The sequence below is a fragment of the Columba livia genome, chromosome 2 (assembly GCF_036013475.1).
Source record: "Columba livia isolate bColLiv1 breed racing homer chromosome 2, bColLiv1.pat.W.v2, whole genome shotgun sequence".
Taxonomy (NCBI): domain Eukaryota; kingdom Metazoa; phylum Chordata; class Aves; order Columbiformes; family Columbidae; genus Columba; species Columba livia.
This window is the reverse complement of record NC_088603.1, coordinates 94,836,093-94,861,746: the sequence shown is the minus strand read 5'-3', so window position 1 is coordinate 94,861,746 and position 25,654 is coordinate 94,836,093. Positions and strand designations below refer to the sequence as shown.

Genomic DNA, 25,654 nt, shown 5'->3' with positions numbered 1-25,654 from the left:
GCCTCTGCATGGGCAAACAGGAGGCTAAATACATAAGGCTTTCCATTCTCAAGTTCTGAGTGATGAGGTCCCACAGCTACTTTGGGGGTTGGGAGAGTTTAGTCTCAGACTACAAAAAAAATCATTGTGTCACACTTTTCCTGACGCCAGGTGAAAATCAGGGGATTCACCAGTGAGCAAAGAGTACCATGCAGGCAGCTACAGCCGCTGACATGGTTGAATGTTAAGAGTGAGGGTTTATGCATTTTACCTTGCCTTCAGCAGAGAGCTGGCAGGGACAGGAGGTCAGCTGGACAACATCCTGCTTCTGACCTTGGGCCTCTAGACAAGAATGCACAAAATCCAACATGAAGGGCTCTGCAGCTCCAGGTGAAAAGCAAAAAAATTACACCCAGAGAATGCAGGAAAGTAGAACACGTCAGATAGTTCCCAGCAAATATCCTCCTGTGGAGCTGACCGTGAACTTCTGAGGACATTTACACTGCTGTTTATCACGTAAAAAGTGAAAATTTCTCTTTACGTAGAGAAAGACACCCAAATGATTAAAAGTAAAAAAGCCTTTTGAAAACTCCAATAAAATGGACATGCCATCTTATGCAAATGCTTCTATCTGTAAATATGTTTCTATACATTTTCAATATTAGCTATCCCAAGTTGGTATAAAATGGCATGTCCTATCTGTTCACTATTCACTACATGAGAACCTTCGATTTTCTATGGCTTTTCTATAATTGTTGATAGATCAAGAAACTAAAACAACAAGCAGCTAAGCCACATGTTTGTCAGACTACTACAAAGAACAACACAGTTCCTCAAAGATTTCACTGAATTAATAAAAGCTACAAGATGAACTACACAGCCAAAGGGCAGTGACACAACCCCCACACATGCAGTTTAGGAATCTGTTGGGGATTGGCTCAAGGAGCACAGACATGAGTCCACCAAGCAACTGTACGAGCAGAGCCCATTTTAGTTGACATAAGTAGGCCTTAGTTAGCTTGTCTATTAGGCCGTGGGAAAGGGGGGAACGGAAAAGTACTAACTAAGGCAGGGTCAGGATATTTTTGAAGAGATAAGAGTCAGAAGAATGTGGGATGCGCATAGCTAGCTAAACCCAAGTAGGTGGAGTAAGTAAATGTAACCTTTTAGTGCTTAGCCTATTAGATAGAGACAAGTATGCATAATTATGGTATTTGGTATAAATGCACGCTATCTCGGGCAATAAAGTTGAAGTATGCTTTATCACTCATATTGAGTCGGCTGCATTTCTTCCTCCGTCCGCTCGGGTCTGGAACTCTGATGGGATTTCTCTCCGCAGGAATCCACATGGCTGAGGGCGTAGTGTGAAATGGTTGCCTGAAGCCCAAGAAAATGTAAGTCAACCTCGTGACCGCCCTTTCTTCCTACCACTCCAGCCTACTAATCGCCTCCCAAGAAAATAAGCAGACCACTGCACAGAATATGGCTGCACAGTGCTGAAATAAATATATATGTGTTTTAAATCTCTAAGGTGACCACTTCAGGCATGCAGGATAAGAAAGCCTTCGACTTCACAGCAGGCCAAGATGCCAAAGATGAATAAAATCAACATAGTACCAAGGTAGACATCAGGCAATCGATCTCTGAGTTTAAAGCCACAATAAATAATTTGACATCTGTAAATCTGCCAAGAAAGGTACTCATCTGGAAGATCCAAAGGCATGAGAGGGAGAAGGGAGAGAAAGAGTGTAGGGGGTGGAATGGGACGGAGCTGCACAGTCACGCAGGTGTGCTGGAAAGGAAATAGGTGCAGAGAGGAGAGAAGGTAGGGAGAAAAAGAGAGATTAAGCTTCAGATGGCTGATACAAAGAATAACGTGAAAAGAATCAATGTGGAAGTAAGAACTTCCTGAAAACATCCAAGGAGGAAGCCTGCTCTGGTATGTGAAAACTTGATCGTATGGTTGTTAAATTCAAATCTGTGAGGAAAGATGGAACTGGTCACAGAACCCAGCACAGCATTCCCTGTGCTTAAGCCTCAAAAGGGACTCTTGAACCTATTTATGGTGCTTCATCACCATCAACTGAAAGATGTAATTATGAAAAATGCAAGGAAGAATCTACAGATAAAACTAAAAATAACAAATTCCAGTTGTTTCACTGGGAGAAAAAAACCACACCACTATAACAAAGAAAAACAATGGGGCAAATTACAGTGACATTCAGCAGAAGACATGCCTAATTTGAATGAGGACAACTAAACTCAGTCATCTAGTTCCCATGTATCTATAGGTTTAGAAAAAAGAAAACTTCAGTAAGGGAAACAAGAGAACATCCAGATTCTCACAGTAAATCTGTTATTTCCATAAGATACAGAAACATCCCAAAGGAGGGGTAGCTAAGCAGATTATCAAGCTGTAGGAAGGGGCTGAACAAGGAGACTAAGATATGAACAGAGTAACTTGGAGATGAACAAAGAGAATTATGAGTTATGAAGAACAGGAAGTTGGACAGTAACATATTGATGTTATGAAGAAATAGTTCAGAATTTGATTTATTTAGTAAGAACTCTTTTTAAAAAGTGTCATTACAAAAAAAAAAAAGATAGCAAGAGTGAACAAAAAAGAACAGAGAAAACTGAAATGTGGGCTATGAAAAGTCTGTAGCTAGGTCCTCTTGATCAGAAGCCTCCCAGGTGGAGGGAGACCTTCTGGGAACTGGAAGAAGCAACACTGCCAGGGATCATGAGGAGAAGAAAGGACCTGTGCTTTCAACAGAGCAGAGTTCTTTGGGGACAGATTTATGCTACTTACATGATTTTAGTCTTTCATTTAAACTGGAGGGAATATAGGAAAGGAGAAAGAAACGGAAAGGAATGTAAGAAAATTACTACAAGACATGAATTTGAGACATTATCAATAGAAATTGACACATCCAGCCATATATGTAAGGTTTAAAATTCAAAATAAGCTGTCTGCCACAGAAAGGTTCATGCTATTAAATGAAGAAATAACCACTTTACTTTCAAGTTCTTTGATAAGCTAAGCGGTTATTATCTCTGGCTTTTCATTTGAAATTAGCATCACTGGATGTCAAAGGATTAAACAGTGTAATTATACAGAAAAACACTGGCAGCAGTTAAAAACAAAACAAAACAAACAAAAAACACCAAACCCCCCCCAACTCAAATGTGATAACGATCAGCAGCTATTTATGGTGTCAGTTGAAGCAAAAGCAGAAGACCGGACATTTGCTAAATGTACATTTCTTCAGTTTCTGTGTCAACTGAAGGATAAAAACATCTACTGTTACTAAACCATATGGCTGTGAGGTTACTAAGAACAAAAGGCTCACAGGATGCCCACAATAACGTAACAATAATAACAATGACAGCTCTTCAAAGGATTGCTCTCCCAATAATAACTATTTGGAACAGGAGAAATTAGGCTTTGAAGTGCTCCAGTTTTATACAGAAGCCTCACCAGGAGAATCTGAGTAATGTACAATAGCTAAGGAAGCAGGTGTAGTATTAACCTTTCTACTTTACCAGTTCCATCTCCCAAATTACTAGACAGGACTGTACACAAAGGAATAAGAACATACGTTTTATTCACATCCTTATAATTTATATCCCAAAATAGTCTGAATGTTAATCTCTAACTCTTTAACGAAGTGAACAGGATCTGTAGAACCTGTTTCTATTAAATCATCGTATCATGGCCCATTTTAAGTAAGATGATAGTTCAGATGGATCCAAAAATAAGAAAATTTATTCTTTGTGTTAGCAGAACAAAAGGTGTGTGAGAGTTGGTAAAATGTGTTTTCAGTAAGAAGATAAAATAAGATAAAGGAATAGCTCAAGAATGAAATTTAAACAAATACTGCAGAGAATAAGGTTTCACAAAATTCATAAATCACATACTCAAAGAGTTCTAAACAACAATTATTGATATGAAAGTAAACTGAATATGGGCAACTGAAAGAACAATTGAGTATACAAACAGACATATTTGTATACTCAGTATACAAACAGTATACAAACTATCTGTTTTACAAAAGAAGTAGTAAAAATTAGTTCAAAAGTCAAAGGGAATTAAAGAGCAGCATATTATTCCACCAGTTAAAAGCTACCAACAAAAGACTGTTACATACCTTAGTAAACCATGTACTCCTTTTACTAATTATTGTAGAAAAATCTCCATATCTCTGATTTGTTAAGCCCTGTAGTTACCGTAGGTATCTGGAAGTAGCAGGTTTGCCAAAGACATGGAACTGATAAGGAAATAACAGATTGAAAAAATAGCAGAAAAACTTTTAAAGGCAATAGTAAGTATAAGAAGTTGCAAGACTCCAGGAGTGCTGCCTTTCAAATGTAATTTTATGAAGTGTGTAAGGTAGTACTAGTTTTTCCTTGAGGGGTATGTTTAACACTATTTTTTGTCAGAGGAAGAACCTATCCTATCTATAAAAGAAGCTGTCTTTGTGTTCTCCCTAAAACAAAAAGTGTTCTTACCCTATACGACCAACATAGTTACGTCTAATTTGCTGAAGATGTTCAGGTGTCAAATGATTTTTGAAGAGAACAGCAGATGATCAGAGACTTATTTTTCCTGTTTGCAACTGATGGATGTTTAGCTGCTGAATTTGATGTACATGAGCCCCATTATTTAAATGGACCACTTGTCCTCATGCTGGTCATAAAAGCTTATGCTTCAGCCAATGGCACTGCTTGTTCTCTTTTTGATTTAGTAAAGGAAATGAACAGCAACATATTTATTGAGCCTTCTACTTACAACATTTTTTGTAAAGCCTTTTGAGTAAACAATATGGCATTGTGAATTTATTACTGGAAGAAAACTCACAGAAGCACAATAAAGACTACTCTCTCATTGTTTACAGAACTGTTTCCTAGTATCGACATTCAATGATGAATTACTTATGTAATATAAATCAATATCAAAATACTATGCTGTGTGTGAATAGACAGCTACACACTTTGCCAAAATATAGAAAGCATGTAGAAAGCTACAGCCTCAGAAAACATCACCTGTCAATCAGGTATTAAATGCTATCAAATGTCTGGAGATCAAGTCTCAGAAAATCTAGAAAAGCTGTATAATGGCCTTCAGCAAATGCCAAACAGACCTGGGATCCTGAGGGATGTAAATAATTTCCACAGTGATTTTTTTGCCAATGACATCTTCCATAATTTTTTTTCTTTTTTTTTTTCTTACTTTCTGTAATTATTCCATAAAGAATTACCTTGTCAGGAATGCACAGAACACCTTTACAGTTTGCCATGAACTAAACATATCACCAGAGTGCGCAGGTCAGTACTTTGTACAGAACCACTAGGTAACTAGCTCTTCCACGCATATGAAAAAGCCAGGCAGCTAAAAGCCCTCATTGCTGGAAGCTGCCTCATTAGTTTAATGGAATGTAAACCCCTCCACAAATAAGAAAGATATGGCAGCTCACCATAAATTATTCTGCACAAATATTCTCTAGGACAATTCAAAGACGAGTTCAGGGTGGACCAGAAGGTGCTTTCTTTCCTTTCCTTTCCTAATGATATGTAATGGAATGAACTGCAAGCTTTATCACGGATGTGGCAGTTTGCAAGACCAGGGAAGAAAATATGTGCATATGGTAGACCAAATATTTAACAAAGAATAATTTCTAATCGTAGCTTTGAGCACAGAATCAGCTTTACCTGCTACTTTATTCTGTGGCTCCAAAACCATCAAGTTAAGCATCGTGTTTCTCAAATCTCTGTTTTTATGTTGCTCAAGTTTTAAATTAAAATTTTGGTTTACTTGCTTGTGTTCAACTAAGAAACATACACTCCAGCTAACTTGCATTAATCATTCTATATGGTCTGAGATAATAAATTCAAGAAAGAAATATACATACAAGTCGCAGTGAAGGTGGGGAAAAAATTGAACAGACCTCCAAGAGCAGGAGAGTGGCCTCTTGAGCACAGAGATGCTTCTAAGACTGACCAATCACATACGATCAGATTTTCAGTCCACACCTGTTCTTGAAAAAATCCTAGATTCTTATGACCTAAGCATTGTGAATATATGTTATATTTGTTAATTTATCTCTGCTACCTAAAATGCATGACTTTGACATTTCATCTATTAAATATTATTATTTTGAAATACTGTTTCAATTATAAATATACCTTGAATTAATTCAAAGCAAATAAAACAGCTAAAAATATTCAGTGCATACAAACTTTGCTTGTAGATTTACACCAAATGAAAGAGAGTCAAGTCTAAGTAGATGTTCTCTTTTCCATTTTTTAAAATCTCTGACAGACTAAAGAAATCATTCCCATGCTCTATTCCCAAGGTATTTTAGGTGAGCAAGATTTATATATATATATATATATATATCTAATATAGTATGCATATATGCATAGAATAGGGTTAAATGCTGGAAAGTAAACAAGGTGAATTTTTTACAAGTCAGATGTGGACAAATGTTAAAAGATTGCTGGGTCATAATCTAATAAGCAAATATTAAGCAAATAAGCAAATATTAAGAATAGTATGATTTTTAAATGACATTTTTATATTTAGTAGAAACAGTCTTACAGATGTAATGAAGAACTATAATTTTCTTTGCCCGTACATACAATAGTAGAGATAGTTTGTTACTGATCAAAGGAAAAAATGCCCCAAACCAGCAGAATAATCCAAGAAATATGGAAGCTTCTTTAATGGGAAACTTTAAGCTATTGAGTATATTCCCCCTGAGCACAGAATAAACAAATATTTAATATTTTTCTTTTTTTTTTTTTTAAATTCTGTCAGTGTTGAAATTACTTCTGCTTTAGAATATATATTTGTCCAACCTATTTGTAAATTAAATATTTTGTAGCCATATCCAGTTCAATAAACACGAGCCAGTTGTTTCATTCAATCCAGTATAAAACACAGTTGCTCGCTAGGGAAAAGAGGCTAATGATAATAATGCATTTCACCTTGTTAAACAGAAAAATATTATATATTGAATATAATTGAATCTCTGACACAAACAAGCAAAAATATCACATTTGTAATCACCTTAATTATGTTATTTACAAGGCTGTGTTTTGAAAATCTATTCAAGCTCCCTAAATGGATAAAATAAACAGTCATTAAAAACAAACCAAACCAACCAACCAAACAACAACAACAACAAAAACACAAAACAAAAAACCAAAAGGAAATGCATAGAGCATCTGAAGGAGGGAAGAGGATGAGATCCCATCCTTCTGTCACAAGGTGATCAGTACCAGTCACAGTCTCCCTTCTGGGATGCCACTAGTGCTCGCTTGACACCAGAATGGATTGACAAATGTCTGAGAAAGAAGAGAGAAATTGGTCCAACAGGGGCACAGCTGTATCAGCTGCACATATGGCTGAGTGCTGCAAAGACTTCCATCATTTATAGGGATAAAAGGAAAACCAAAGAGCAGTGCTGAAATATCCCACAAGGTCACTGGAATTGTTGCCTTCAAAAGTCACGCTCACAAGAGAAATATTTAAGTTCTCAATCACTGGTGGTTAGTCAAAACACGTAGCTTTATGAGAATTTCACTGTGCAAACCAGGTCTATGCAGTGGGTATAAAAACCCAGTAAGTTGCTGAGCTTCATTTGAAACTAGATAAAAACAAACCAAACAAACAACAACTGAAAAAAAGCCCAACAACTAGCCCACAATAAATGACTCTTTTATGGGCAGTCAATACTTAGAAGTAAAGAGCCACACACATACTAAAATTTAAGCCACTTAAATCAATATTTTTGTCACTGATTTAAACCAGGAGAATCCTTAAAACTCAAAAGCAAGTCTAATTGATTAAGTATTCAAAAGAGAAGAAAAATCAAATACTTTATTTATTAATGACTTCAAAGTGCCAGCTGTAAAGTAAATCACTGTATCTTGCTTAGCACTGGGAAAAAAAACAGCAGTAAAGCTGTTCATTTGCTACTTCTGTGCAACCTTTACAAAGAAAAGAGCCTATTTTTGCATGAACAACTGATTTGCTTCACAAAGCCACTCAACTGAAATAGTGCTTCATGAAGTATCTGTCCTTTTGTCTGTCCATCAGCCTTTCCTTACAAATATACACATACCTACATACCTATATGTATGTGTGTATATATAAGCTCCCCGATCAGTTTCATCATTTTGAAGAGATACAGGGATGTCCAATATTTCAAGTTTCCACAAGTTTCGTGGACCCACAGCCTAACCAGAGGCGCAAGGCGGTGGTTCCACCACAGGAAAAGCTTTGGTCTGAACCCAGCAGTGAAGGGTTCCTGGTGGGGCTGGGCACAGGTAGGTCAGCAGATGCCCACTGGTCACACAGCAGCTCACAGCCACACACTCTCCTCTGCTCCTGGTGAGCACCACAATGAAGGAAAGCGAGAGTAGAGGTCTCTAGAAATGAACTAATACAATCACTAAAAAAGCCCCCACGTTCAGAGGAACTCTCTGCAAAAGGTGCTTTAAGCAGACACAGGATACATATTCAGTTTATTCACGGAAAGGGTTGTCAGGCATTGGAACAGGCTGCCCAGGGAAGTGGTTGAGTCACCATCCCTGTAGCTGTTTAAAAGACGTATAGATAAGGTTCTTACATACATGGTTTAGTGTCAGTGTTAGGTTAATGGTTAGACTTGACAATCTTGAGGGTCTCTTCCAACATAAATGATTCTATAATTAATTTTTTTTATTTTCCAACTGCTCCAGAACCTTTGTGGCTCATATGCAACCCCACTGCTTTTAACAGAGTTTCAGAGACAAAAATGGATGTGGAATTTGGTCTTGTGTTCTTTAACAAAACAAGACAGGACCTGTGTTAATGCAAAGGATTTGATACTGCCCTTACCTTTTATTTGGGACCACAAAGTGGCCCATTTAATAGAATCACAGAATCATAGAATGTCCTGAGTTGGAAGGGACCCACAAGGATCATCGAGTCCAACTCCTGTCCCTGCATGTGACAACCCCACAGTTCACACCGTGTGTCTGAGGGCTTGTCCAGTCTCTTCTTGAACACTGTCAGCCTTGGGGCCGTGACACCTCCCTGGGGAGCCTGTTCCAGTGCTCCACCACCTGCTGGGTGAAGAACCTTCTCCTCATGTCCAACCTAAACCTCCCCTGGCACATCTTCCTGCCATTCCCTTGGGTTCTGTCATTCGTCAACAAAGAGAAGAGTTTGGCACCTGTCCCTCCTCCTCCCCTTGTGAGGAAGCTGTAGCTGCCATGAGGTCTCCCCTCAGTCTCCTCTTCTTTAGGCTGAACAAACCAAGTGACTTTAGACGCCCCTCATACAGCTTCCTCTCCAAACCCTTCATCAACTCATAGCCCTCTTCTGGACACTCTCCAGTAGCTTAATATGTTTTTTTATCCTGTGGCACCTAGAACTGCACACAGTGCTCCGGTTGAGGCCGCACCAGTGCAGAGCAGAGCGGGACAATCACCTCCTTCGGCCGGCTGGCAATGCTGAGCTCATTTGTAATAAAAAAAGGTAAAGACCAAGGGAAGGTAATTGCTGACTTATTGTAGAGATTCCAGACACGTACTGAGGAATAGGTTACTATTAAATAAAAATAAAAATTCATATAAAAAAGCATTACTGAAGTTTTGGTAGTATCTACATCAATAAGTGGAAGAGGACGTTAGCAGTACGCTAACGTCAGTTGACTGGAAGGACTGTGAACATTATAAAGAGCTCAAATGTGAGAAGGAAGATAACACCACCAAAAGAAACACAGTGAAAAAATGGAGAGAAACTGGAATGCTGCAAGTGTGGCTGGCTCATGTAAGGGCAACTTAATTTCAAAAAAGGGGAAAGCAATGAAAGTTAAATTTCTTCCCCAAAACCTGTTTGTGGTATCTCTCAGGCTGAATGACATTAAGCAGCCTTTGTGTAAAGATTCCCAGAAGCCTTATAAGAAACACGCTGCAGTCAGTCGAGACAATCAGCACTGGCAATTCTGGATCAGGTCTTAAACAGAATTTAGACACAGAGTGCACATTTTATAGGAAATTCCACCTTGCAAAGTTTGTTTTCATTCCAAATTGGACAAAACCATCAATTTTTGAAACAGTTTAGTATGCATGTGAGTGGGTATGTTTGTGTTCTAATATTATTTGTCAATCCAAAGAAGTTATTTTTCAACAGATAACTTTTGTACAGACTACAACTTGATGGTTTGTATACTTTCATGTATAATATATCTCTAAGTAAAAATATGACTTTGAAATGGAAAACCAAAATAGCAAATTTTTACAATTTTATGAAGGCAGTATGGGCAGTCCTTATTAAAGCCTTTCATTTAATTTTTAGTAAGGAAGTCAACACATTCCCACAGAACACTTAGATATTGACAAATGGAAAAAAAAATAAATCTATCTGCTCTTCTATAGACTCACTTTGTAATGGAAAGGAAACAGAGTTGAATGCACTAATGATGTCTTTTTTAACCTCCAGTTTCCAAGAATTTGCACATTTTCTGTCTCTTTTCCATTTTACAAGAGCCCTGGCATTAACTTTGTTGAAGTTAGGGAGAGGAGGGAGATTTTAGAGATTTTTTTACTTGTATTTAGTCAATGAGTAAGTTAACTTGGTAAGAGAAAAAGGAGGTCAAATAGTATTCAAAAAGATACAATACTTGTTTTCTTTTTTCCCCTCCAGTGCTCTGCATTGAAATCTGAAAAGCCCTGTTTCAGATTCTGCACTCTGCTGTCGCACACGTACTAATAGGACACACTGGCCTTTGATACAATTCTCTTCAGGGAACAAAAGCTTCTTTTGGCACAACTACAGCCACTGCTTGTTGTAGGTTACACATGCCTTTCCAGCCAAGCATGATTAATAACTGTTAAAAAAAATGCTTGTGACCCATGGCAAGTATTCTTTCAACTATAATACCGGCATTATGGGCTCTGAATCTCAGTAATTTTAAAATGTGCTTCTACAATGGAACTATAATTTAATTACTTTTTCTGCAGCCTCTTCCATTTTGTTTCATCACATTGATTGCACCATGCGCCTGGCTGCTTATGGAAGACTGCTTCTGCCTCCAGGATTATTTCACTGGGCTCTTTCAACATCTGTTTCTGAAAATGACTTTATTTGCAGTGGCATAAAGAATAATCAGAGACTTGTTTAATCCAGATAAATTCAAAATGAGGGAGACACAGAGACAGAGTTGGAGGGAGGGAAGAGACGGGAGGAAAAAAGAAAAAGCAAATCTTTGCTTTATGCTGTGGAAGACACTAAAATAATCTGACCTGTTCCTGTGCTTCTGAAAGGCCATTATCTGATCGGTGATGTGATACATGAAAAGATGAATCACTAAGTCAGTTCCTTTTAATGTTTAGGTGGAGTTCATAGATGCAATACGTAAGACTTTCTAGCTAAAGCTTCATGTTATGCTTGATCAGTTTAATATAATTTTCGCAACCACTTGCAACCTTATCCCTCAAGAATCACAAAGCAGTCTGAAATGATCTGTAGCAGTTGACAAAAGTCCCTGTAATAAACAAGCTAAACCCAGGCTCCAGCATGACCTGACTTCCTTCCAAATGCAGCTACAGCCAACACCTGTTGCAGAGTGCCCCAGCACAGACCGACAAGCACACAGTTTAGCAGTCACCCTGATGTTAGCAGACGTGAACTGGGTCACCTGTGCATCTGATGAGCAAGTGTGAGGCATCTATAGCATGCCTGTGCCTGCATCAGCTTGTATTCAACACAATGGAAATCACCATTGGCGACTGCAGTCTATTTTTATGTTACGGGTGGGTTTGTTAACCCACAAACCTGCAAACCATCATAAGCATTTAAAGAGATCACAGGTTTGTTTGGGTTTTTGTTTGTTTGTTTGTTTTTGTTGTTTTCAGGGGGTAAACAAATATTTTTCAAGCTGTATCCACTGCCTCAATGAGGAAATGCTGCAGGAAGGCACCTCCAGCAACAGAAGAGCAGTAATGCCTGAACAAGCCATACCATGTGGCTTTAGGGACCAAGGCCTCTAAAATTCAAAGCGCCAGCATGGGCAGACCACCACAATAATGAGCAAAAGCAATCCCCAATGTGCTGTTAGGTTTTGAGAGTTTAAAATCTTGTGTCTTCTTTTGTTATTTGCTGATCTTCTGGGTTCTATTGCTGTAGCAAGTGTGTCAAGAACAGCCACACTGAACACATCATCTAGCTGGTTTGGACACACATACTTTGCTAAGAAATACTTAAGGATGATCCAAAAGGAGGCCATGCAGTTCTCAGTCTAATAATAAAGTAATAGTCTTTCTCCCCAAAAGTAATAGGTATCATGCAAATACAAAATAGGCAACTTGGTTTTTGCCTGATTACCATAGTCATGTAGCCTTAATTAACCATCACAAGCAGTTTGGCTTTCCTTTTGCAGCCTGACTCTTGCCTCAATCATAGGCCATCTTGGCTTCCTCCTGGGACTTCATCCATTCAGGTCATTTAACTCCCTGCACCACCACAGACACACTCTTAGATAGGCCCATGCACTTATGCTGCTGTGCCCATGGGAGGTCCACAAAAAGGAAAGAAAAAACATTCCTCCTCTATTATATTTCACTGCCTTACCTTTCCTGAACAAAATACAGCAGGTGAGCTGAGGACCTTGAAAAGCTCAAAGCTTCCACCTTGCTGATGCACTTACAGGCAATACAAGAAGCAAAACTCCTCCGGCAGCCTGCATGTCTAATAAGTTGGCAAATTTGACAGGCTGCATTTGGAAGCCTGGTTATTTTTGTGAAAGACATAATCCCCAAAGCAAACATCTCAAACTTCTGGAAGGAAACACAAAGCAAAACAAAAATATGAAGCTAACACAAAGGAACAGAGTCATCAGTGTAGAGTATTTTGCTGAAGAACTATCTGAAACTCAGGAGATCAAGATTCTCTCTCCTCTTTCCTAACTACACCCCCTGATATCTCTTTGATGTCTGAAGAAGTAGTGAAGATTTGATAGAAGACAATGTCTATTCACAGAAGATTTGTATTTGGCTAAAACAGGTGGGGAAGCAGCCCTGAGGAGAGAGATGTTCCACTGGCAGGGCATGCCTGTGAAAATCCTATTAAAAGAGATTATTAACAGTTATTTCTCTCCCCCCCACCCTTTTTTTAAATTTAGATAAATTAACTTTCTCCCCCCATTTCTCACCTCACAAGCATAGTCTGTAATACAGCAATTGTGCAGGGCCAATTGCCCTGCCATGCAAAGAAGTTACTCATTGCTTTTCTAGGGCTTCAAAGTAAATTGTACATGGATAGGGTTATTACAATCTGACAAAGCTTTGTCATCTTGCTAGTATTACCAAAGAACAAAAGCAATCATGCTTAATTAGAAATTCTCCCTGAAGAATTTATAAAACTATATTGCTCAAAAGCCAAGGTGAAAATAGGTTTGCCTTGGAAGTACCAGTTGGACAATGAGAAGATGTCTGTGCTGTCCTGTTGGTCAGATGTGGCTTGGCAGCACCTCTGTCCCCAGGATGTTTCATAAAAGGTCTTACTAAAGACAGCATAAGTGTTTGAACATTTACTTTAGCTTAGTCTCATGAATTTGGGATGAAACTTTCAGTCGTGTGGAGCTGAGTTGTTTTCCTACTGGAGATAACTGGGGGAAGCCAGAGAAGAAAGGATGAAGTGACACTGAGTCAGGCTAGGGTACTTTGGCCCTCACTTGAAAAGGGACAGAAGGTACCTGATGCTGCAGAAAGCAGAGGAGAGAGCAGTCATCTAACATGCCTTGTCATAAGACAATTTTTTTTCTTCAAGGAGGTGATGAAGTTATCATTGAGAGAGACAGGGAAAGTCAGTGGAGATGGAGTAATTGACAGGAGGGAAGAGACCAGACAAATTGCTGTTAAGAGTCTAGTATTGCATCAGCCACTATCAATATTAAAAATGAAGCATAAAAATTGGGGAAAAAAAAGTTGAAAAAGCACAAGGGCGGGTGCTCCTGACAAAGATGCTCCTTTTCAGATCCCTGGAGATAGGGTATAGGTGTGGACATGTGTCATTCACGCACACTTGAGAGAGTGATAATACTGATGATAATGTGTCTGTCCTCTTAAAAAAACCCCGATAAACATGGTAAACCCCATGTTTTGAGTAAATGTGAACAACCAGCTTGGAATATAGCTATTTAAGGTTCAGAGAGGGGATTTCAGCATTAATTCACAGCAGCAATACATGTCTTCTGCCACCACAAGACCACCACTTTTCCCAGGACTGCATTTAAAACAGAAGCTTCCCCAGCATGGTATCAGAGCCACCCTGTGTCTGCTTATTTTCAATGATCTGTAATAGAGTTAAATTCATTGTTATGGCTCCAGCTATAGGAAAATGGTTTTACCTAATTTTTCTGTGCAACTCGTAGGTCAGACTGCGCCACAGAGAATCTTTTTCAGCAGAATTGCTGGACTGTGATTATCAAAGTGCTAACGTGGGTTATTTGCATCTCTATTTTTTGCCTTGATTTAAGAAAAGACAAGAATTAAGAGCAGGTGACCACTCTACTATAGTATTTCAGGTTCAGACTTTCCTCCAAAAAAGATTAAAAATTCCCTTTCTCAGGAAGGACTGCTAAGAGGACTTCCCAAAACAAAGCTGTCATCGCAGGCTCACCCACAGAAGTGTGTGAGACCCACCTCAGGAAGTGATAAGAAGAACAGTTCATAACTCTGTCCAAGACATTCCACTGAACTCCAGCAGTAAGAGAAGTTCAGTTTATGCAAAAGCACAACCTGCCTATTACCCACCCCCCCTACCTTAGGCAGAGTGCAGAAACCTGTTTTTGAGGACACTTGAAAGGGTACACTGGTAACAGGGAGAAGCTCCTCTGAAAGCGAAATCAATGTGTGTCGATAGAAGCAGCAGAGATGCCTGCTAAGTGTCTAGATGCTGGGAGGTCCTCACTTACTTAAGTGCAGCTGACTATATAACTGGATGATTTAGGCCCCTTAATCCAAGCACATGGACAATCCTGGAACCTGTCCAGTGTGGGCAGAGCTGCAGCCAAATCACCATGCCACCAAATCTTGCTACCAAGAAAAAAATGATGTCTGCAGTAGTGCTATCTTGAAAAAGAGAATGTAAGTGTTGGGTGGTTTTTCTCCAGCAGCTACCCATGGAGACTGTCCAAGACTGCCTGGAATCAACTACTTACACCCAATGATGTATCTGAAGAGCAAACCTGCTCAACAGAGTTGCTCTTAGGTGAGCAAAGAAGGAGGACCATGCTATAGTGTACTAGCTGTACCTCTTCCCTTTCGCCTTGACCTGCTCCATAAAAATTAACTATTTTTCTTGTAGCATTTAAGGAAATCTATTTATAAATTGCTTCCTGATGCTCCATTTCTCAACTATGTAATTGATTTTCATCTACAATTTATATAAAAAACCTTGAAGTGAAATAATTAAGAGCAGCTGAAACAAAAATGGACCCTGTTTGCAATGGGCAGATCTAGCTCCTGTCTGGAGTTATTTTCCACTTCAACAGGGGAAGTGATAAGTAATAGAAGGAAAATAACCTGTGTGGGAGGCTTCACTGTGCTCTGCCTAAGTAACCGCTGTTCGATATGTGGAACACACAGCAGTGTGCAGCTTCATGTCCACACATGTACTTACATATAAAACCAGTGTGCACCAGTAACAGGGCTGATATATTTTCTAGAAACTGTGATACGACACCAAAACATTGCCAATAGGAACTAGTCTGCATTAATTTATAAAACAAATCAAGATTTTCCCAGAGTGCAACAGCTCTGAGCCTCTTTAATACTGAGTTCATGAGTAGGATCTTTTTCTTCAGGATCTAAATCTTCAATTGATGTCATAAAGAAGAAGCTCTGCTTTTGCAACAGCATTTAGTCAAGCAATCTAGAATCTTCCCAACCTGTACTGTAACATTAACTCAAGATAATTGATAAATCAGCCATGCAATATACATATACGTATATATATCTCCACTCAGATGGAATCCTACATGCGTAAAGCTTCTTGTGTTAGCCACAACACTTCCTCAGCACTCAGAGATAATATTCTGATCACATAAAATGCAGCAGCAACCACTGTTTTATCACATAGTCATTCTATACACAAATGTCAGATTCTGTATTGTTCTTGCCAATGCAAATGTCAGTTTGGATCATTCATAGGCTGCAGACGTGCTCCCGGTTACCCTGGGTCCCCTGCGGACCTGAGGACTGAATACTCAGCACCTTGCAGGCCAAAAAACCTTTGGCATGGGGATAGGCCTCCTTGGTCCTGCCTTTCTGGCATGAAGGAAGCCCAAATAAAATCTTAAGTCCATGCACTTCTAACCCTTAAAATGCAGCATCAAAGAAAAACAGGGCAGGACAACTTCTACAGATATATAAAATTAATGATCCAGCTTCTCTGATCTGTGAGCACATGTGAATGAGGAGTACAAGGTCATAGGTGGGGCTCTTTTGGGTGCAAACTGGACCTTTAAGGAGGGAGGTCAGGCAGCTAAAACCCATGGAAGGGAGAACGGCACAATGCTTGGTGGGTGACTTCCACAGATAACTACACTGTTACTGTTTCTACAGCAACCTGTTGACTGTAAAACTGTTGACTGTAAGACAAAAGGATAAAAAAGAGGGCATTTTAGGGAAAGGAAATATCAGACATACCTGGCATTTCCCTCTCTCTTGATTTCCCTGTGCTTTAAATAGGAAAGGTGGTGAACCACTGAAGGATTTCCTGGACTTTACCAATAGCTTTCAAGTGACTCTACTTTACAATTTCTCATCGTGACAGATTCGGTTAAAACTGAGGCAAAACTGAGGAAAAAAAAGTGTAGACAGTCTGAAAATGTTGAACCTAATAATTTTGTGTGGGATTTATTTTGTGTGTGTGTGTGTGTGTGTGTGTGTGTGTGTGTGTGTGTGTTGAAGTCTGAGAAACATAAATACTGTTGAATTATTAGGACCCTGGAGAAAGATTACACAGGTAATTTGTTATTATGGCTAGCTGAATAAAACCCCCGAAAATCTCCCACAACACATCATTGCCTCCCAGAGTATTTCTTCAAAGATAACATTTCAAATGCTACAAAAAGCCTAGGGCATCATGTTTTATATGAGGTGTGTATGTGTTAATAGAGGGATATCCGTGATGATATCCCCCAGCCCCAGGCAAACTAACAGTGCTTCTCCTCGCACCGAGCTACGCTGCCTGCTTCCTTCCCCACATCAGGTCTCTACCAGGTAGTTCAAGAAACTCAAACCTGAATATTCTGAAATTCTGCAAGCTATTTTGTTAAGAATTCCTAAATGTGAAATTGGTCTAAGAGTCCTATTTCTGTCACCTAAACATTTGAAAAATATAGACATTTCTATTATTAAAAAACAGTGGAAACCAGCTCTCCTGGGAGTACAGATAACAAAGATAATCACAGTAATGAAAAGTTACTATATTCTAATAGTGCTTGAGAAGACTAGCAGAAATACAAGCAAAACATCAGAAGAATAGTAAATAAGAAATGCAAAGATGACTAAATACTTCAGTACTTTTCAGGTCATGCAAATACATAACTCAAATCATTCCCCTTCTATTCCATGAATCACAGAAGCTGATGTAGAGGAATAGTTATAGCTACATGTTTTCTTCCCCCATACACCCCACATACAAACACACACACAATTGCTGACCTCCTAGGACTTCTAAAAATGACCATTTTGCCATCCAGCTTTTGGAAATGCATAATGCAAAATTTAGTGGCTCTTACCTCCTCCTTACTGATGGACTATTAACTCAACCTGGCTTGACTTTACATGCAGACTGAATATGCTAACAGCTGCAGTCTTTCATAAAACGAGATACAGAGTTATTAATTTTGCCACCAAAGTCATCAGACCAGAATTTCTTACTTGTGGCCACAAAATTCCTTTCAGATGATGTACTTCCAAAAAAAAAAAATTAAGAATCCATGAAGGAGAGGAAAAAATTACTCATACATTTTAGCAAAATATAGGCTTGCAACTCTGAAACATGTAGGTTTGGCAGGAAGCAAATTTGTACACAGCCTATTGCAAAAAGCATTTTGTTGGTCTCTCCCACAAATGCATAAGTAACTGACAGGCTACTGGAAAAACTTTCATGAAAGCAGCTTTTTAGTGGAAAACTGAGTTGTTGTTCTGTTGCTGACCTTTTTTTTTTTTTAATAGTTTAAACAAAGAGTCTTATTTTTTTTTTGCATGTAGGACAGTCCAAATTCCATTTTCCAACTTTAATAATAAAATACATTTGCAGCATGTATTAAAATGACAATGGCTCTTCACAGGGAGAAGGCATTGATGGATGAACTAGCAGCTAGCAGATACCATGTAGCTTCTAGAATACCAAAATGTGAATCCAGCAGCCAGGCTCCCTCCCTTTCCACTTTCCAGATCTTCTCCAAAGCAGCTGCAGTATGAGCTCTGAGAGTAAACTCCCCGTCCTCACCCTGGTCTCTCTTGCTCCAATACAAATGCACTGCTCTGGACTGAGATCAGAAACGAGGACTTCTGTCTTAGTTTGAAAAGGGACACTGCTGTCCCTTGTCCCCTTGTTTCCCACAGGAGCAGCTCAGCATGAGCAGTGTAACACAAGTATGGAGGTGTACTCATCACCACTTAAAAGAATGAATCCTGTTGTTGACTGCAAACCTAAAGCTATGTAAATCCTCTCAGTTTTAGGTCAGTCTGCTCCTCTAACAAATATGAATGACTCACAGAACACCTAAACAGAAACTACAGATAGTACTGACCTCCCAGCTTCAGACTTTCTGGAGCTTGCACAATTAGTTGAGTCTTGTTTTAACATATATCTCGAGACTGTTGAGTGAAGTGCCTTTTAGCTGAACATTGCTCATTATATGCTAAAATGATTACCTAACCAATATGAAAATATGTAACCACTTGTCTCTTTAGGACTGCGCTGAGGGTGTGAATGCAGTGGTAAGATTTTGTATATAATGGTTGTTACTTTTCTTTCTGGCATACTGGTTTTATTCCTGCATCCAGACTTGTGCAACTCTATAATATCTTGTCCCTGTGTGTAGAATTTGGCTTATTGCATAACGGGGAGAAAGAATCTTGGTTCTGGGACAACAGAGGGATGTCTGGAGTGAAAACACCAGCAGTGCCAAGAGATAGGCATAAAGCCCTACACCAACAGCACACACACTACAGAAAACAGTAGTTACACTGAAGTCCAGGTTCAAATGGGTCAAATTGCTCCCAATTCCCTGCACCCAGTATTTCCTGTTGGGTAGGTGAAATCAGAAATTGGGTCCAAGGACCCGGATGCAGTTGAAGCCATCTGAATCTAACTACCTATGACATTTGCTGCAGCTTAGTGGCCTCCCAGCTTCTGCAGAGATTCTGATTGAGCAAAGTATCACTCCTTAGACCTATACATCCTCTGATTTCAGCCTCAAGACTCAAAAACTTACAGTCCTGCTTTCACTGTCAGAAACAGTGCTGCTAATTCTGCAAACACTTAAGACAGTAACATCTGGTGGACTATCTGTGGACTTACCCAGCTCAGAGCAAGGGGACAAAAGCTCTTCCACTCGTTTCAAGTAGGTAATGATTGTAACAACTACGCAGGACCAAAGGAAATGGAAACGCCTGATTTTGTATGTAGGCTTAACTGTGGAAGCATTAGTCTGCACAACAGGCTTTCTGGTAAGGGCTAACTAGATCTCTACAAGTTTCTTCTAGTATTGGCTATCAAGGGACAAGAAGTTGTAACTTGTGGATGTTAAAGCTCTGCTGATACAACCTTCCAGGCCCACACCATATACCTACCAGAAGTAGTTTACTGTGTTTGAAGGTTGTGTACAAACAATAATGTGTTCATTCGCTAGTCCAAGCTGTAACCACTCAAGGGCTGCACTGGTGGAAGGGTACTGCAGGTTTATAAAACCATGCTAGTGTTTACACCACCTGAGCACATGCCCTTAATGTCACTGGGACTGCTTCAGTGGTTGAAGGTATACAGAACTGGGCCTTCTCCTTATGTTGGTAGCATTACCTTGAACTCTGCAAGGCGAACAGCCATTTACATCTTTAGTAGATTAAAAGTGTCAGCTTCATTTGAGTTTACTGTTCAAACAAATTTAATTTGGAGGATTCTGTGTCCTCTTTGGTCCTGATATGTAAAAATCTAATCCACTTATTTTGGTACACATCCCTGCTTTAAGTTGCTTTATGACTGCATACTTTTTGTGACAGATTTACAATTAATCATATGCTGACACTGAAGGAGATCAAACCCAGAATCTTGCAATACTGTGGCAGTTAGTGATCACTATGAGCATTGGAGCTACTTCAACCACTGCTTGTCAACAGTTTGATAAATACAATGTCTTTATGCTGCTGGTAAATTGTCTGGAAAGAAAATAAAGTTTTTATGAGTGTGTTTGCCATTCTTATGCGTACTGGGATTGATTTATCTAGCTACAGGTTTGTCCTGAACTGTTCACAGTGAATAACAAATTGACTGGACAATATACTGCATTTCATATTAAAGGACAGTTGTGTGTGCAAACAACTTGGTTTATTCCATCATAGGGCAATCTGACTCAAATTAGTGTCACAAAATAAAATATGTTACTCAATACAGCTGGATTATAAGTACCTTCAGAAGGTACTGATAGATCCACAGAAGAACATTTTCTAATTTAACAGTTTATTTAGAGGTCATTAATTTCTGACTCATTGGCTTCATGCAAACTTAACTAGCCTTTCTAAACACTGATGGCTCTTCATGTGTGCATGAAGCTGAAATAAAATTTCAATGGACATGACATAAAAAAAGAATTTCAAATTAATCACACATTCTCCCTCTACCTATGTATGTATGCAGTTTAGAACTGGAAGTGGCCCTGAGACAGTTCAGTGCAGACTCCCAAACTCCTCATATAGAGCAGATAAGTCTACATGCAGATCGCACATCCTATCTCCAGCATATTTGCTATTATTTTCACATCCTTAGTAGCCCCTTAGATAACCTGACATATAATGAGGAATATTTCATTAGAAGATGTTGAAACTGCTTTGTTTCCATAAAATATTTGGGTAGCAGCAGATAATGCTATTTCTGACAACTCTCCCTTCTCTTTGTTTCATTAGGAAACTCCCAATAAAATGCTGCCGTATCAGAACAGTGTCACTGTACACCTTCACCCTATAAGATTGAGAGTTACATAAACATTTTATGTAATGACAAATGCAGCTTAAGAACTCTCCATCCTTTTTTTCTTTATATTTGCTTCTTTCCTGCAGTCCTCTATCCCCTCAGTTGTATTGATGCAGCCATAAACTGAACAAAACAGTACTGAACTGGTTTGGCTTGAAAACCAACCAAAAGAAAAACCAACGCAAAACCAAACACAGAAACCCCAAATATGGCTCTGGTTTATAGCACTACCCTGCAAACAATAACCTGGCACAAGATGGAATTGGGTGACTAACTAAACTGATTTTCCTGGCTGAGAAGATGTTTATATAACCGTACCTGGCTATACAAAATGGATGGCACTGAAGAATCAGATGTTGCATTTTTTTCCCATTTCTAGTCGGGCAGGGTTAAAGTTTTCTGCTGTTACTCAGGGATCACAAGACACCTTGGTATCTCCTATTTCTCAATCATGCTATCTCAGGTCCAGGAAGATTAAGTTTATGGAGCTGAATTTCTCAGCAATGTGCAGTGTAACTGTATTTGTAGTAGCAAAACAAGAGGAGGGGTCATTCCTCTGCTGCCTTCATCCGTCTTAGAGCCGCAGTATTGGTAGTTAATCAATTTGGAAAGATGTGTCAAATTTGGAGACTAAATTAACCTTCGTATTTTCTTCAGGGATTTACACATCAAATCACAGGAGTGAACTTTTTCTTTTGAAAAGAGCAGCATACATTGTTTTCTGATTAGCTGTGACAACTGCATGCTCAATACAGACTGAAAAGTAAAACTGTCTATTGAGCTTTCTTATATATTAATTATAACTTTTTAAGAAAATGAAAGCTATGTTGCAAACACATTGTGATGACTGAATGAAAACGTTCTTTCAAATTTCTGAAATGTTTTGAGATCCCCCACCTCCACATCCTTAAAGAAACAGTATACAAATTGCAGGCACTATTTCTCCATGAAAATTTATCTTCTTTTTTTTTTTTCCCCACCATTTTAGAAAAGTAATTGGGCACAGATGCTATCAAGCGAGATTTAACAGCAGATGTCCTGTCAAAGGCATGCCAAGCAAGCTGAATTTATTTTAGTGACCTGCTAGCACTCCAGTGTAAATAGCTCGGTGTTATTAACTGGATTCTCCCTGCTCACCTGAAGTGGATTTAAACTAATTTTTATCTTTCAGAAAGAACCATAGAAGAATAATCTGATTAATTGGGAAGCTGCTAGAATGATTAAAGAATGATTAAAGAATGATGCTTAAACTGAAGTGTGTGGCAAGTAACTAGTACCAGCAGTTTTCTTGCTCTTCCCATCAAAGACCAAGAAGCAAAATTTACCATCCCATTTTTATGCCAATGTCCTGGTATGTCTTTGTACAACTATCTCGTGCTGACAATTTTGCTAATGTGTTTTTTTTTGAGATGAGTTGAAACCTAGACCTGAGCTGAGAATGCCAAATTCTGAAGTGGCACATCTTCCTAACTCTACCAACAAGTACAAGTATTTCCACCAAGCCCTAACCAAGCTTCAAAACTGGGCCTTATCTGCAATTCCTCATTAGACCCCTCTACACCAGGAAAGGATTGTTGCTTCTGGCTAGCTAGAGACCACATGCCGGTGACCACAAAATCACAAAGATCTAAGCAGCTAAGAATTACATGCTCCTCACGTCTCTCCAGAAGTCCCACTAAAACGAAACATGCCTTGACACTTTTGCCCAGGTCTTGGCTTCAAACTTTGCTGTCTTCTGCAGGGCTGGTAACCTTGTGGCCTCTGGTAAATACCATCTTTGCACCGATTCAATTTTTTTCTAAATCTTCAAACCCAGGCAGACACCTCCTCTTCCTGCCTCACAAGCCACAGAGAATGACCATTTCTTGCCATTGGCTTGCACCCTCCAGACTTGGGATGACAACATACCTAAAGCTTGGTCTGTCCCCGAGCTGGGCCACCCTGCTGACACTGCACACACTGTGTTGGGAGCCTCAGGGAGCAGATCAGCCCGGCTTGCCCATAGCAGGCAGCGAAGAGGACAGGCAGTCAGGACAAGCCTGGCTGGACTTCTCCCTTCCCACACTGCTCAGAGCCTGTTCCTAATTCCAATGTCTTCTTTCTCCCTTGCAGCCTGGGGCAGGGCCAGCAGCGGAATCTCTGGCCTCAAGTTGATCTGACTTAAACACAAGCCCATAATTTCCTTTCCTGAAGTCATCTTCCTCCTTCATCACACAATTGTCAGTTCCTAGGTTAGCTCCTTCAACAACATCCTCATTCATTACACCAAACTGATTCATGCTCTGAACACTGCTCATGTCATGCCCAAGGGAATGCTGTTGCTCTGGAAAAAAAGCTGCAATGATGTCACTCATGACTGTCACACAATATGTATATGTAATAAGGCCAAACTGAAAGCATAGAAGAAACCACACATCTAGCTTTTCCTGACTTCCAAGAGCTTGTTTCTGCCACTTTAAAGTTCTTTTCATGTTGTTTTTCGGTACAATGCTACATATCCTTTGTTAAGCACTGACAGCAGTGTTAGTGGCACAGTGGAAACAGATATAAAAGAGACTCTCTGTCTTGAAGAATATCCTTTCAAGCAAAAAAGATGTGTAAAGAAAAAAGCCTGAACTCCTTTGGCCTCACAGAACATCATGATTTTCATCTCCCATGGCCAGCAAAGTGAAACCTACAGATGTCACAAGCCTGCATAACTACTAGGGGACACATGGGAATTCCTCAGATAGAAATAAAGCTATACACCACCTAAGTCTAGGCTGTTACCAGTCTACAGTTTAACAGCATTTACACCGCACATATAAAATCCTCCGTGTCCTGTCAACATTCATTCATAAAAACAGCACCTTTTTTTTTTTTTTTTAAGCAAACAACTTGCACTTTGAGCCTCCTCAGTATGGAGGCTATGCCTTAACAATCGTTTCATTAAGCTTCATTGTTCTAATCAATATCACATCCACTTTTGTTCCACTTTACAATTAGCGTCACATAATACACAAGTCATCACACACCATGAATTTTTTAAATGCGTATCATAGCATGAATTTTTTAAATGCATATCATAGCATAGAAAAAGCAGCACTACCTTTAGTTCTGCTGTCTCCTTTGCAAGCCAGTCTTCTCCCTGCTATGCTCTGTGTGTTTCCATTTCTAAAAAGTACAATTTTAATATGCTGAGAATTTTAGGCACTCCAACAATTTCTAGACATGTTTGAGCTTCTGAATATAAAGGGTCACTCAATGCTAAATTAAGAAGAACTGAAAAATCATTTCTTTTAAACAAAGACTCTTTTGTTGCCTAAAGTTGTTGCTATGCACATTGATCTGGGAATATAACTTGATCACAGGAAACAAGAAAGCTTTGTAGTTTGCATGTTTTTTTCTTGGACTTACAAACGCAGTCCTGTTCACAGTAGTCACAAAGACATCACTTGATTTTTCACTAGTATTAGTAATGAAATAATCTGTTGTTGTACAATTAATATGCAACTGTAATACAACAAACCTGTCTTTCTGGGTTTTGGGGCTGGAAACTCTGTTTTTTGCAGTGTTTCTTAGTGTTTCAGACACCGAATGGTACCAGTGATGGGCAGTGGGTGATGGTTTACAATCAGTCCAGCCACATTCCTTCATAACCAGTTCGCACAATTCAAGCCAGATCTCAGACCTGCTCACACTTCTCCCTGGGGCCTTTTAATTTCCATTTTGGACACACCATGAGGTTCTCCATAGCATAAGGCAAGGCTGTCTCAGGGAAACAATCTCCTCAGAGCAGATTTGTGCAAGAGATGATAAAGCTCTGGAAGGCAGAGAAGACCTACCCAGATTCTGGAAGCCATCAATCACAGTCTGCTGCTGTGTTGTGCAGTTGCAAGCGTGGACAGGCAGTTAAAAGAGCTCTCTGGTCTCAGACCAGACCTGGGACAGCCCTGGACATTTCAACAGCACGAGGCATTTCCATTTGCAGTCATGTAGGTTAAAGCATTCACTTGCACACAGACCTTCAACTGAGGAAGATTAGCTTAGAAAGCTTATTTTATTTGAGAATAAATGAAGCAGAGCTGTGAATATGTGAACTGACTTTGGGAACCAAGGCAAAAAACTCCCCAAACATTTCTTGCTGTTGAGTGGGCCTTCAGTAAGACACTCAAAGCCTGGGAAAAAGTATTTTCTCTTCTTTGATAGCAACGAATGGCATCATCACTAACCCTAGCATCAGAGAAAATCAGCTATTGCTGCCCTTCTCCAGTTACAAATGAATCGCTCTTGCTTCTGCGAGCAGGACAAAGATGGGAAGTTGAGGCTGGAGAGGCAGGAAATCTTCCTTGATCCCCTTCCTGAAGAAAAGGCTGTGCTAAGAGTCTGCTTTAAAACTGCCAGGATGTGAAGGCATTGTCTTGTTCTCTGCTGGAG

The 25,654-nt window shown here is 39.4% G+C and overlaps 1 protein-coding gene across 47 annotated transcripts in view; it reads right to left on the bottom strand.

Moving 5' to 3' along the window:
* The window catches only part of LOC102098626 (poly(rC)-binding protein 3), a 524,682-nt gene that overhangs the window by 71,187 nt on the left and 427,841 nt on the right, over window positions 1–25,654 (bottom strand). For 4 of the 47 annotated variants that reach the window (XM_065052857.1, XM_065052860.1, XM_065052861.1 and 1 more), the window contains one exon: window positions 24,327–24,391. The exons of 39 other annotated variants lie outside the window; for them this stretch is intronic. The gene's annotated coding sequence lies outside the window, so the exon portion shown is untranslated. Of the gene's footprint in view, window positions 1–250; window positions 322–24,326; window positions 24,398–25,654 lie in introns of those variants that run through there. 4 more of the 47 variants (XM_065052865.1, XM_065052889.1, XM_065052882.1 and 1 more) reach the window with 3 other exon arrangements.